This window comes from Parasteatoda tepidariorum, chromosome 5, assembly GCF_043381705.1.
Source record: "Parasteatoda tepidariorum isolate YZ-2023 chromosome 5, CAS_Ptep_4.0, whole genome shotgun sequence".
Taxonomy (NCBI): Eukaryota; Metazoa; Arthropoda; class Arachnida; order Araneae; family Theridiidae; genus Parasteatoda; species Parasteatoda tepidariorum.
The window spans coordinates 63,790,526-63,806,350 of record NC_092208.1 but is presented as its reverse complement, the minus strand read 5'-3'; positions in this window follow the sequence as shown (position 1 = coordinate 63,806,350).

Here is a 15,825-nt window from a genome sequence, read left to right as displayed (position 1 = left end):
TCATAACTCTTTTTCAAAATTTATCTACGAGCAGTAGAGCCTTCTAGAAATGCTTAAAGGAAATAGTAAGTTTATGCCGTGGATTTATAGTTGCTGAAACTTTACGATTTATAGTTTAGCTTCTCTATCATATTTTTTTAAACTTTTTCATATTTTTTAGGACTAACTTCGATAGTCGTTAACTCGGTATTGGGCCTGTTGCTTTACCTGTTCTAAAATGTAAAAAAAAAATCCACCTCAAGGTCAAATCATTTTTGCTTTTTTTTTAAATAAAAAATACAAGTTGTGCACCTGTTCCTGTTCGCGAAAAAATATCAAGCTATGGATACCAAACACTAAACTAATTATTCACTTTTAAAATTTAAGTAAAGAATTAACTTAATGTTACTAAAAATTAAATGTTTTCAAAAATTATAATAGATATTTAGAGAGCTTATCTAATTACCTTTTTTATTATTTATACAAACATATAATTTCTTTCGTATACTTTATATTCATGCACTAATTCACGAACTTAGCTCTGAAAATAATTAATTTAATAATATCAAAATATTCATTGAGCAATCGATCGTATAATGCATAAAAAATGTAAAATATATTTTTTCAAGCAATATTTCTGGCTTACTCATAAAAAATTACTATTGTATCGCTTTAGTTGAGCTTTCAAGAACATCAGACACCAATATGATGGATGGACATCGAGGCAAGAGGTCAAAAGAGGTCGAAAAAGAAAAACCTCCAAGTCTTCATTTTCTTCTTCACTGCATCAGTGTCCTGTATGCACGTTGCAAAAGAAAACGATCTCTGGAACCTCCAGGATAAAAAAAGAAGGAAAAAAAATGGCATAGGATATGCCTCTCATCACGTAATATCCGATTGACAGGGGATAAAAAAAGGCTAAAAGAGACACAAAAGAGACCAAAAAAAAAGAGACCCCAGATCACTTGCACGAGTCCGCAGTTTTCTTTTTTCTTTTCTTTTTTGGTCCGGTACCAGCTTTGATCCAATGATTACCATCGTATCGTATCGTAGATGAGAATAAATTAGATTCAGGACAAGAGATCTGTAGCAAGGGAAGAATTAGGTGGGCTAGAAAATTTGTGCCTTTATCTTCTTTAAGCTAATCCATTGGAGGAGGAAATCAGAAAAAATTGCTGTCATATTCGAGACAGTAGAAAGAAAGTTCAGTATTAAGCAGTTTATGTTACTATTATCGATAGAAGGTTTTCTAGCTTGGTATAATAATGTTACTGTATATCATCATTATTATTAGTTTATGTAATCAACACATATTGTTTTCTTTCATTTCAGTGAAGAAGAATTATATTTGCCATGTATGTTTGTTCTTTCTCAGTTTCTCGAATATGAATTTTAGCCAGGACAGCTATAAAAACTCTTCTGATTTTCCAGAAAAAATGAAGATGATATGCAGATATAGATTATTAGAATAATCGTTTATGGATTTAAATAAAAATGATCACAACATATTGTTTCGTATTTTTGTTTGTTTTTGTCTTTAGTAATATAACTAAAGAAATATATTTGTAACTAAAAAAGTAACAATAAAAATCTCTTGCATTGTAAGATTCATTAGTATTAGGGGGACCGGAGAGTAATGTCATTGCGGCGCATTAAATATTCGTTAGTCTAAAAAACCAATTCATTTTTTTGCTTCATCTCAATTCATTTTTGATTCGGCATGGAAGGGTTGTTGCTAACGAGGGTGAATACATTATTGATTAAAAATATAATCTTGATAACAAATATCAAATGCACTGAAGGGACATTACTTTCCGGTCCCCCTAGTATATCCGATCAAATTAACGAGATTAATCGATAAAAGTTTGTTAGTGCATAAAGGAAGAATTTTTACATAAATAATTAAATCTGGGTTTTAGTTATTTAAAATAGTTTAAATTTCAAACCATAATATTTTGCAACACATAGTAATTTTTTTGGTTTCTGAACAAATTTCTTCTTATAGATATCATCAAATCGTATTGCAATGTTGAATGAAATTGATTCAGACAAGAACTGTATGGAAAGCAAAATGATAACAAGATAGTTAAGTTTCTGTAAGGAAAGTTCCGGTTTATATATATATTATTAAGTGTGTCGCATCGGGAAATTATTCACCATTGAATCTTAATATCACTACATAATACGCTACAAATTTTAAATTAGCGAATTTTGTCTTTAAAAAGCATACGCTGCGGAACTGCAAATAAAAGATGGCATGCTGAGTTATTAGAAAGAAAGTTCTGGTTCATGTAAACTATTGTGTTTATATCCCAGTAAAAATTAATTCATCATTGAACCTTGATATTGCTATATAATACTGTACAAAATTTTAATTTACCGTATTTTGTCTTATGATTATCATCAGATCATGTTGTAGTAGTTAAGAATAAGATAAATTTAAGACACGAAACGCATACGAAGCAGAAAATTACGTGATCAAGAAAACGTACGATGCCAAGCTGCTAAGTAAAGATGTGATAGTTGAGTTACCAGGAATTAAATCCTTGTTAAAGTAAGTTTATTTTCTGTACCATCTCAGAAAATTAAGCGTACAGCCTAAATATTCGTACATAATACGTGACAGATTGAAGCACATTTGCGTTCTAGTTGAATCATAGTATCCTGTAACCAAGTTTAAGAAGTACATAAATTAGTATAAGAAGTACATAAATTAGTATAAGAAGTACATAAATTAGTTTAAGAAGTACATAGCATAAATTTACAAAAGTAGGATAAAAAAAAGTAAGGTTGAGACTTATGACAAAATTACATTTGAACAACCTCCAAAATATGTAACAGAGTAAAATATTTTATGAATAATGTTAGAGAGCATTATTTTTTCATTAATTTATGAAAAAACAAGCATTTTCTCCTCTTATTTATGTAGACATATCGTGGGTCTCATCGTGGGTCAACAGGGGCGTCAGGATATTAGGAAGAAAGAGTGCTTCTTAGTAAATGTCTCCTCTCGTCTGTTTTTTATTCATTATTGTTCTATGTCACGTTTTACTTGGGCAGTAGAAGCAAAAAAATGCCTAACGTATGAAAGAAGTATAATGATTTTCGTTATGATGTCGTTAATGACGTCAGCATTATTAGTTTCATAGAAACAAGTTTAGACTAGAAACCTACTACAAAAGTCTTTCTGATTTAATTGCAATAAAAATCCTTATTAAATTCCATGATAAATTTTTTTATGCACTTTCCTAACTATTCCGTGAAATTTTTTTTGAGTTTTTAATATTTATAATTGAATAAATAAAGGAAGTTTTCTTAAAATTGATAGCCGGATTTTTAAAATTTTAAATTGTATAAAATTTATTCGCTAAAGTTTTCTGCAAAGTGCAATATTTTTCGTAGACCAGTAATAAAATTTTCTTCCTTCCACGAGTGTAATCATATTTTATTGAAGTTGAGAATTAATTAGATTCAGGGTAAGGCATATATAGAAAGAGAAAAATTACATGAATAAGGAAAATTGTCTTCTAATCTTCTTTAAGCTAACTCATTTGAAAAGATAATTGAAAAAAATTTGCATGCAACATTTATGATACTATATAAAATGTTATGGTTCATGCAATTTATGTTACTGTTATGGCTACAGTGAATTTTTAGTTAGGTATAAAAACAAAGTTACTGTCTAGCCTTTTTATTGTTAGTTTAAATAATTAACGAATGTAGTTTCATTTTTTATACGTAATACTGAAGAGGAAATCCACCTATTGTCTTGTCACATGTAATTTATTTTCAGCATTGTTTTCTTCAAAATCTTATTTACATTTATTACCCTAGATAGTCAATTTCCAAAATTATATTTAAATTTTTTTATAGTTTAAGATTCGGTAGAATAAAATGTCATCGATTTACATAATTTAAGTAACTTAAAAACTTTCGATCTTTACATAAGTTATTTTCGAAGGATTATGACTTCTGACCCCCCAATCGATTTAGATTCATTCGATTTTATTCTCAGTTTCGATTCCTGACCAATAAGGTAGACGTGATCTGATAAATATGGTCTGGAGTGCAGTCGAACGTTTGGACCCCTTAATATCATTAAACTTATTTTTTGAGTAGTTCATCATATTTTGAGAACTTTTTAGGCATACAATAGAAAAATATTCATTTATATAAAGATAATTCCATGCCAAAATAGTTTTTAATTTTTAATTATTATTCATTATTACTTATTATTTTATATTATAATAGTCGAAAAAAATTTGAATTTTAAGGAATTAAATTTTTGCATCATTTAAAAGAATGTAATTTTATATTACAAAATACAGAACCAGTCAAATAATTCCCAAGAAATCGAATATTTTAAAAAATCAGTTATTTTAAATTTTATTTTTTAAGAACTATTTGAACAATTTTATTAAAATTTTCTATTTGCCACATAGCATTAAATTTTTTAAAATCATGTAAACATTTATACCTTTTAAATTCTAACTTTTTTTTCAAATAGTGTTAAATTAAATAATTAAAATCTATAAATAATTATTAAAAGGCATTTTTTGCATAAAAATATCTTAGGATAAAAAACCTGCTCTTCGGACCAAAATATTGGAACTATATTTCCATTAATATGGTTACCCCTTATATTTTTAAAGTAATGAATTATTATAATTCGTCGAAAAAAGTATTTTATTCAGAGAAAGCACGTTTTTTGTCTGATTGCGCAACTTAAAATATCATTTGTATTAACCACTTCATTAATTGAAAGTTACCCTCTTGAATTATTAAGATTGAGTCATAGTACATTAAAATATGGTTATTAAATCAAAAGTTATAGCAAAAGTTATAACTTTCTGAAAAATATTATATTCCATGCCAATTTGACAAGAAACCGATTTTCATGTATATTTGAAGGAACTAAATGTATATTTGGATAAACATTTTATTAATATGTTGACTAATCAACTTAAATAAAAAAGCTTATTCGAAGTTGAAATCTGCTTTTTATCCTCCTTGAAATCTGTCCTGAAAATTCATAAATATTAAGATTTTATGATCAAGTTTAAAAATAATAGTGTCGATAACTTTAACCAAAATTTTGCTGAAAGAAAAAAAAAGAGTCAATATTTGAAGAACCGATTTTACGATGTTTAAACATTATAAACGACTCGCTTTTTCAACCAATTAAAACTTATTCTCTCTTTATGAGCTCAGTTTTATGCAAATTTTATGCGATGAGCTGTTGCAGCCAGTAGCAACAGGCTAGTAATTTTATTACTCAAAAGCAAATTCTTTAAGAATAGCATTTTTTCCTTCACGCCTCAAGTGTATATGTTCTTGAAAAGAACCTTCAAAACGGTTTTCGAGAAGTTGAATAATGGCTGAATTAATTATAGCTTTTTTTATAGAGTAAAATGTAAACCTTTTTAAACAAATGTGTGCCAATGTTGGCTTATTTTATGGAATGTCCTTTATATCTGTCATCCTGAACTTTAGTGTTGAAGATGTCCAGCCATAAACTTATCTTTAAATATAAATCTTATCTTCGGTAAAAAATGCAGTTATTACAGTTATTCTTTTTTGTCAAACGTTTAATGCAGTCAGAGCACTTTATTTTGTAAAATGAATGAAATAAACTTTGTTGATACAGTCATTTTAAAGTTTTTGGGAATATATTATATTCCCAGTTCTAGTTCTGTTGAAAAGTTATTTTAATATATTTGAATACATTCTATGCGTTTTCATAGGCTCAATTATACAATAAATGATATGGATATTTGCGGCTAAGTTTACTTGGAATTTATTCTTATGAAATTATATTCAATAGTAAATAATGGTGGAAAGAAAAAGAAATATTTCTTTTTGCAAATTATTTTAGAATATAATTTTATGAGTTTAGTTGCATACGAGTTAAGTTTAATTTTCAATTAGTTTTGACTTGCATATTTTTTAATTCGCTATTTTCATTAACAAATTTACATGTTAGGCAGAAATAAATTGATGCAAATGTTACAAAATTAATTTATGATGAATGTTTCGATGAATTTAAAAATAATTCAGATAAAAACATAAAAAGTGTAATGTAAATAATTAAGAAAATAAATAAAAAGGTTGATGTATTTTAAAGAAACATTAAATTAAAATCTTGCTCTAAGAAATTTTTTTTATCAAAACTACCAGAATATCGTAACATTTATCTGGCTGTCTTGTTGCTCGTTGGAACATCAAAAAGTTCGGTAATTTTTACCAAAGAAAATTCAAAGAATTTTGGTGAAATAAAAAATAAAATATGATTTTACAATAAGTGATTAAATTTGGTGAATGTGGTAATATTTCGCTATTTTTTCATGATACCTCAGAGAATGGCATAAAAACCATTTATTCGGTTAATTTAGTTATCAGTTTTGTATTTTTTATCTAAACGTGAGGCAATTAAGCTATAATTTTGAAAACCAGACAACCCAAAAAACAGTTACCATGAGAAGAGAAAAATTACTAAATGAATGGTTTAAATATCATATAATTTGGCTATTTTTGTTTTATTAACCAGCATTACATATTTTTTTACGAAAAATGTCATTAACATTCAGAACGGCAATTTTACTGGAATTATTTTTCTCCGTGATTAGCCAATAAGCAATGAAGAGTTGATTTTTTTCTGTTATTGAAATGTAAATATTTTTTGAGAGAATATTTCGTCACGAACACTCTAACAATATTTTACTATTATGATAGTAAAGGAAAAACTAATAATTTGTTTTTACAATAATTCTTTTTACAATAGTAAAAAAAAATCTGTCTAATAATTTACTTTCGAAATATTTTTCTAATTATGATATAGTAAGAAAAAATATTCTTCTAAATTACTTGATAGCGAAAATTTATGATACTAATTTACATAGTAAAAATCTATCTAACAATTTCAAAATTTAATTTTAGTTTTGTAAATAGAAACTATCTAATCATCTACTTGTAAAACATTTTGCTTTTATAATAGTTAAAATTTACTCAATCAATTACTTATGTCAGTAAAATGAAATTTGTTTAAATTATTTGATTTTAAAATATTTGATTTTAAAATATTTTACTTCTCATAGTTAATAGCAGTAAGTATTCTTTCAATTTCTAAATATTAAAGCAAATTTAAGGAACATCATTTCAGCTTAGCTACACAAAAGATTGAAGTCGATTTTGAAACGATTTCAGCATTTCTTCCCTTCGCTAATGCTGATGGAGGAAATAATCAGAGAAAGAAGGGAACGATCAACTCAATTGAAACTCACATCTATGCCAAGTTACAAAATAAAATATTTTAACTCCGCCAAACGGCAAAAAAATATTTGCTCTTATGTATTTGAAATGCCAGTACAGTGGCTCAAACATCCCTGGAGTTTCCTTCTTTGAAAAAGAAACGAGAATCTATTCGACATCCTAATTCACCATTCTGCCTCGAGCTTGAAGAAAAGTAAAAGGAAAGCTGAAAAAAAAGAAGGAAATCTAGGAAAGGGTAAATAAGGAAAGAAATGTTGGAAAATTTTCACTTCGTAGCTTTCTTCTTTTTACAGTTTCAAGTTCTTTTTGTATTTTTTTTTTCATCGCCATAATTACCCTTTTTTTAAAAGAGACGAAGTGACTTGCTTCTTTTTCGAGTTTTGCAGTAAAAGTAGCATTCCCTGCTTTTTAATTGCAGTCAATTGCTTTACGTCTTTAATTCGCTCGATGCAAGTTTCGCTTTGGGTTGAGTTAAAAATAGCTTTTTAATAGCAAAAAGAGCAACGAAAATTCTATTTTTTTAAAATTCATTTGAAAGTAAATTATTGTTTTTAAAGTGAAATCTATTAATGTTAAAAAAGTTTGCTTACTTCCCTTGATTTTTGTTTTTAGTTTTGCTGTTTAATTTAAAGTTAGAATTCTTTAAAACTTTTGAAAGAAATTTAAAATAATTAAAAAAACTACTAAGCACTCAACTGGAGAAATGTGGTAGTTTCTTTCTCCAATGTCTACCTGGGGAATGATCTTTTCTTTATACAGGCACCTGAAGGGTAGATTTGTTGACCACACTTTCAGGGCAGGCGCCACATTAGGTATGCCAATATTGCTCCCACAGCAAAGATAGATAGTACAGAGAATAAAAAAACATCCTTCCTTGTCCTGGATTCGAACTCAGAACCTTTCTGATGCAAAGCCAGTTCCCTGACCTCTATACAAGGTGGTATGTGATAGTTTTTAATTAAAAAAAGAATGCGATATTTAGTGGATTTAAACATTCAAAATACAAGGATTTATGAAGTATGATGCCATGATACTTACTTTCAATATTTACTACTTTTACAAGAAATTTCTGAAAGCTCTTACTTAGTTAGATGCAAGACCTCGTTTCATTTTGAGTTGAGTAAAGAATAGCCTTTTAATAGTAAAAAGAGCAACGAAAAATCAGTTTTTTTAATTCATTTGAAAGTAAATTGTTTCTAACGTGAAACCTATTAATGTTAAGAAGTGTTTGTTTACTGCCTTTGGCATTTTTCTTTTTACTTTTTCTGCTTAATTTAATGTTGGAACTCTTTAAAACTTTTGAAAAGAAAGTAAAACTAATAAAAAAAATTACTTAACACTCAACTTGTGAAATGTGGTATGTGATGTTAGATGCAAGAACTCGCGGAAATGTGGTTTGTTGGATGCAAGAACTCGTTTCGTTTTGAGTTGATTTTGCATATATTCTACTGCTATATTTCTACTGCATTTGATAATTGTCATGTGTTTTTACTGCATATGGCAATTGTCATACGTTTTTACTGCTTATTCTACTGCATAACTGAAGCTTTATCGGTTTCTATTACATGCAGCAATTGTTATGGTTGCTATATATATAACCATTTTTTTCTTCTGCATATGGCAATCCATCTTTTTATGACTTTATCGCAGATCTGAATATGATAATTTTTATGTCCTTTTTACTGTCTATGACAATAATAATCGACAGTTTTGCATATAAATGGATGATAGTCAAAGAAATGGATATTCAATGGGCGAAAATTACTGAATTAAAATAGAAATATCAATTTTGAATTTCCCCATTTTCCTTAATCAGAAACTAATCATAAATTGGTAAATTAAACAAGTCACATTCTAATTTTCTTCTCATTAAAATCTTTTTAAATGTTAAAATGGAGCTAAAAAACAAATGTCATGCTAGATAAATGGGATATGCTGGTTACTTTCGCTCCTTTTATAAATTGTTTTACTAAGTAGATATTATAGTTCAAACCAATTCAAACATCATGTAGTTTTAAGATTAATTATTTATAAGATGAGAACTTTTATGCTTTCTAGAATAAGTTTTTATGAAAAATTTCACCAAAAGATTTCGAACGGAAATTTTTTTTGCCTTCGTCTAGGTAGTACGAAGGGTACGTTTTTAAAAAATATGAAATTTGTAAAACAAAAGAAAGTCGCACAGAAATTGGAGTAAAAGTTATAAATTTAAATTTTTTTCACTTTAAATTTTAGGAATTCATCATGTTTTAATTCAAAAGATCGATTGTACTTTCAAAGAATTTTTTGCAAATAATAAACATTATTTTCATTTAAGTCTAAACGCGAATTTATAATCCTCTAAAGATCTTTTCTTAAAATAATGAAACATAATTATGCAATTTTCATGACATATTTTCGCTTTACTACTGAAATTAAGTCTAATACACCCTGGATTTTTGCTTTTCATTTTAACAAATTATACAACAAACTTAGGATTTGGAATTATAATATGATCTGCAAGTAAAAATAAAAGTAGGATGCTCAATTTTACAGTCAAGTGATTAATTGTAAAATTAGATTTTATTAGTGTGAAAAATAAAATAACTGTTGGATTTTTTAGTTTCTCATAAAAACATTTCATTTTGCAATTTGTTGCTATTTTAAAGTTTCTTAATTGTCTAGTTATCTGCCTCATAACGCTCTATCGGTACCTTACTAACATAAATAACAGGACTTTCATAACATCAGAAATATATATATATATATTTTAAATTTTCTAATTATGACACATCTATATTACAGATAACAGTTTCATATTAAAAGTTTGAATAAGATTTCTGGTATATATTCTTATATTTCAGGAATAGCCTTCCTATATTTTTTTCTGCGACACTATTGTCTTCTTTTCTGAGAAGAAACGATTTTTTCCTCCCCCACACCCTCAAGATCGTTCACCTCATGACCTCATCTTGAGCATCCCCCATCCCGAAACCATTTATCAATAATCATCCCTCGCACGTGCTTCTTACTTCAAAGAGCATCCCTTCTAANATAAATGGGATATGCTGGTTACTTTCGCTCCTTTTTGAAATTGTTTTACTAAGTAAATATTATAGTTCAAACCAATTTAAACATCGTGTAGTTTTTAGATGAATTATTTACGTGATGAGAACTTTTATGTTTTCTTGAATAAGTTTCTATGAAAAATTTCACCAAAAGATTTCGAACGGAAATTTTTTTGTCTTCGTCTAAATAGTACGAAGGGTAAGTTTTGAGAAAATCTGAAATTTGTAAAACAAAAAAAAAGTCACACAGAAATTGGAGTAAAAGTTCTAAAAAAATTTTTTTTTCACTTTAAATTTTAGAAATTCATCATGTTTTAATTCTAAAGATCAATGATACTTTAAAAAAATTTATGCAATTTATATACATGATTTTCATTTAAATTTAAACGCGAATTTATAAGCCTCTAAAGCTCTTTTCTAAAAATAATTAAGCATAATTATTTAATTTCCATGACATATTTCTCTAAATACCAGTATTTTACTACTGCAATTAAGCCTAATACATCTTGCATTTGCATCTTGCATATACTGTAATCTACAAGTAAAAATAAAAGTAAGAGGCTCAATTTACACTCAAGTGATCAACTGAGAAATTAGATTTTATTAGTGTAAAAAATGAAATAAATTTAGGGATTTTAGTTTCTCATGAAGAAATTTCCTTTTACAATATGTTGCTTTTTTAAAGCTTTTTAATTATCTAGTTATCTGCCTCTTAACTATAAATCGATCCTTACTAATATAAATATCAGGATCAGAACACCAGAAATATATATTTTTCAGAAATTTTCTAATTATGACACATCTATATTACAGATAACAGTTTCATATTAAAAGTTTGAATAAGATTTCTGGTATATATTCTTATATTTAAGGAATATTCTTCCTATATTTTTTTCTGCGACACTATTGTCTTCTTTTCTGAGGAGAAACGATTTTTTCCTCCCCCACACCCTCAAGATCGTTCACCTCATGACCTCATCTTGAGCATCCCCCATCCCGAAACCATTTATCAATAATCATCCCTCGCACGTGCTTCTTACTTCAAAGAGCATCCCTTCTAAGGTTACGGAATCCTTCTTAGACATACAGGGCTAGAAGAGTTATGCGTTTGGCGCACTTTGAATCATCGATGTTTTCTTGTCGGGTTGTCACGATTGGCTGTTATTTGCTTAGAGTTAATTTTTGTTTAAAAAAATAAATATGTAACTTATTTTAGGTTCTTGAAACCTCATTTTTATGTTATACTTTGTGAAAACATTTAGAATTTAATATCTAAGAATTGAAATGGTAAAAAATGCCTTTTTTTCGGAATAATGCCCAAAAATTAATTTGTAAGTTTGGAAAAAAAATGTATACTAAGGTTAACAAATAGATTTCTGAATCAGAAATTTACAAGAATTTGAATCCTGAGTGAATATGAACAGTATGAGCAGCAGAATAAGATTTTTAGCAAGAACGGTGGAAATTCGGTTTTTTCAAAAACATTAGAAATTATAATTATTAGATTCATCATAAGATAAATATCAGATTTTTAAGTCATTTGCAAACAGATTTAAAAGTATGAATTCCAGCATTGCTAATGCTACAGAATTATTATTTCTTTTTGAAATCAGAGTGGTAATTTCATTTTTCTGGAAATATTAGATATTACAATAGTGAATAGAATCAGGATCGTAATATGTGCTACAGTAAAAATAGTATTTAACAAAGTACAGTTTTATTCAAATTTTTTTTTCAAGAACCTAACCAACAGTAAAGTAAGGACATTATTTAAACTGGTTCTAAGTTTAGAAAGTCTTAAAATAGAAGCATAGTGACTGTCAACATAAAAAAATATATAAATTTTGTTTGCAAAGTTCTTGATTGTTTTTAATTTAATAAAGTACAGCTAAATAAAACATGGTCATTTTAATTGAAGTGAAACAGAAATGTTTTTACAAAAATATATTTTTATTTATAATAAAAATCAATTTTTTTTAAATATTAATTTTTTTAAAATGACTCTTAGAAAAAAATAAGATTCTCCCCCACTTTTTGTTTACGCGTTCTAAGAATGAATGCAAAGTAGGTTTTCAAATCTAAACACATTGTACTATTTGAAAGCAATTCAACTTTTGACTTTGATACCATTTAATAAGAACTTGCTTTAAAATTAATTAATAAATAAATATTTTTAAGCTTTACACTCAGCGGTGCGACAGCCCTAAGAGAGCCAATGCCTACTGTGCCCATCTCAGTTTTCCTGACCTTGGGCTCTGGGGCGCAGGAGCAGATGTTGCGGTCAGGTGGTCAGCCGAACGCGGAACCCCCAGTGTTTTGTCCCCATGCATGCTTGGTACTCATTTATCCACCCACTGAAGGGATGAAGGGCAGAGTCAACCTTGCCCGGCCCGAGGATCGAACCAGGGACCTGTGGCACGACTGCGCGAAGCGCTACCGCTCAGCAACCGGGCGTCTTTAAGCTTTACAGCTTTTCTTTAAAATTGGATTAAATGAACAATTCTTAAGATGGAAATATATTTAAAAGTATATATTTTCAACTAACCTAGACAAAAAAAATTTCATTAAATATGCCTGTTCACCCGAAAACTAAATAATTTTCTAATATTTATATTAGTTACTCGTGTATTTCCATGTTATTATGTGAAATAATATAATTAGTCAGTAATCAGAGGAAAAAATTATTAATTCAAAAAAATTATTCAAAATCAACTATGTCGGACTTAATTATTTGTATAATGCATATTCGTTGCAACTTGCAAATCCAACATTCCAATGCAAATCAATATTTGACGTTATAATTTAGAAAATTTGATGAAATAGATAGAATAAAAGTATTTGAGTTATTAAAATTACAATTCATCATTTATTTGGAAAAGTTATCTAAATTAAATGTAATTAAATCGTTTTGAATCGTATTTACAAAAGGTAACTATTAATTAAATTAGCTTAACAAGATATCAGTTTGCTTTTCAATGAGTCGGTAATAATATCTCATTATACAATTTAATTAAAATTAGTTTTAAAGAAATTTTATGTTTATTGAAAATATACTTTTATAAATACTTCTAATTACATTTTTAAATTGAAGCTGAAGGAAATAATACTGAACAGAGTTCCTTGGTCTGAAATCTTTAAAAGCGTTTTAAAAATTGCATTTAAATAGAAAGTTTCTTTTGAGCAATAGTGAAAGAAAGTTTTTATTTATGATAAGTTTGAATAAATTAAAGTAAATTTAGGAATTAGAATTATATGTGTATACGATTTTTCCTTTTTTCTATAGTTCTTGAAAATTATACATGCTATTTCTTTCTATAATACTCATTGGAAGGCATATTAGAGTCATAAATAAACGATATGCTAATTTAATGTTCAAACAGTATTTGTAAATGGCATGGAATAGGCTTAGTTAAAAGAAAAATTGTCTTAAATTTTTTTTATGTTTTGATAAGCATCTTTAAACATCAATAGAGTTATATACATTCTATATTTATCTTGGAATAAGTAGTATTATGGTAGAAAATTAAATTATAATCTATTTTAAACATTGCGAAATCTAATATATTTCAATAAACATTTCTGAAATTAGAAGAAATAATGATTTGAATTTTTTTTAAATTTTCATCATAAACTAGATAAAAATAAGACTTCAATAAACTTAATAAATCCTCAATAAATTTAAAAAAGTAACTGTAGATTAATTACGTTCTTTGAAACATTTGTTCTTGAAAACGCTTAAAAAGATTTCAGACCAAGGAGTGAAAATTAGTTTCAGTTTGCTAAAATATTATTATCAATCTATAATGATCGGATAATACCAATTAGATAAATTATTACAAAGCGAAAAAGCGATTAATTAAAGCCTAATTTCTGTTTTATATATTTCTGTTTTATCTATTTTGTTTCGGCATTTTAGTTTGATGGAACAGGTTGGCCTGTAAAGCATACTTATTGTTATAATTAAATCAATACTAAAGCAATAATACAACTTTTTGACTGAAAATAAGTTACAATACCTTCTAATATTATCATTCATACTATTTAATTTACGTCTAACGAGTCAATATTTTAGAAAGCGTGACAAAAATTGGAAACTTTAAAAAAAAATTAAATTAATAATGTTTTAATTAGTTTCTAATTTATGTGCTTAAATAAAACCTAACAAAAGATGTTTAAATTTATTATTTGCAACTGTTTTCAAAATTGAAAGATTCACTAGTCGCCTCTAAAGATTCAATAGGGAAAAATGACTTTTAAAAAGATCTACTAATAGATTTATTAGGAATCCAGTACTTATAGGGAACTTGAATTAAAGAATAAATACGGTGGAGAGATTAAGTTATGAAAGAAATGTGTTTAACACAAATAAACAGTTCAGGTTTTTATAATGAAACACCAAATATACTTACAACGCATACTGAAATCATATAGTCTGCAAAGGAAAACTCAAAATTATAAATAAAATCAAACGACAAGCAATGCCTTTCATGTTTAAATATTGAGAAACTGTCTATCAAAGTTCATTATAAAAGAATCTATAAAGACTCCATTCTGTTTAAGGTCTAAAAATCCTGATTTCCATAAAAGAGTTAAAATCATTTTAAAAACCGTTTTTTTTCCCTAAAAAAAAAACTGTATTTTGATGGTAATTTTTTTGATAAAATAAAAAAAGTGCGAAACAGCAGATAAACTATTTTATTTAAGTCATTTGATTGATTAATTACTGCACTTTATATTAAGAGCTAATGAGAAATTCTAGTTTTTAAAATTAGAGTTCTAATTACCCATGCTTTTAGTAAAATGCAACAGTGAAAGCAAATTTAACAGAACGAATGTTTTTCACGTTCGAGTTTAAATAATCACGATTCTCAGAACATTGAATTCATTTAATCCTTTATTCAGTAGAAAGTAATAATAACATGTTTCAACTATATAAACTAGTACTGGAAGTTTACATACCGAATTCATTCTTACGGTCAGAAATAAAGTAGGCCACATAATTATGCAGCGGAATGCTTATGATTGCTAGCAAAAAATAACAAGCAAGTTGCATTTTTCATATAATTTTAAATTGACTGATTAAACGAAAAGTGATTAAACATCTGTATTATAAATGCTGAAACTACAAAAACGTTAAAATGACGAATATTTAATGAAATAAAAATGTGGTAGAGATCTATATTACCATATACCAAACACGTTTTCAAGGTCCAGAATAAAGAAAAAAGTAGGTAGCGGAATATTGAAAATTGTCCACAAAATCTAGCAACAAGCGGATTGAATCTCTGTCATAATATTTAAATGCACGATTTAGCATCAAGTGATTAACATTTCAAATGTTTAAAATAATGATAAAAGCTTAAATAAAGAAGTTTTAATTATAAACATGTTGAAGATGTTTGTATAAACAAATTCTAAATGCGTTTTTAAGGTCAAAAATAAAGGAAACAGCAGGTAGCGGAAGAGTAAAAATTGATGACAAAACCTAGCAACAAGCAGATTGCATCTTTAACGCTTAAATGCTTGATTT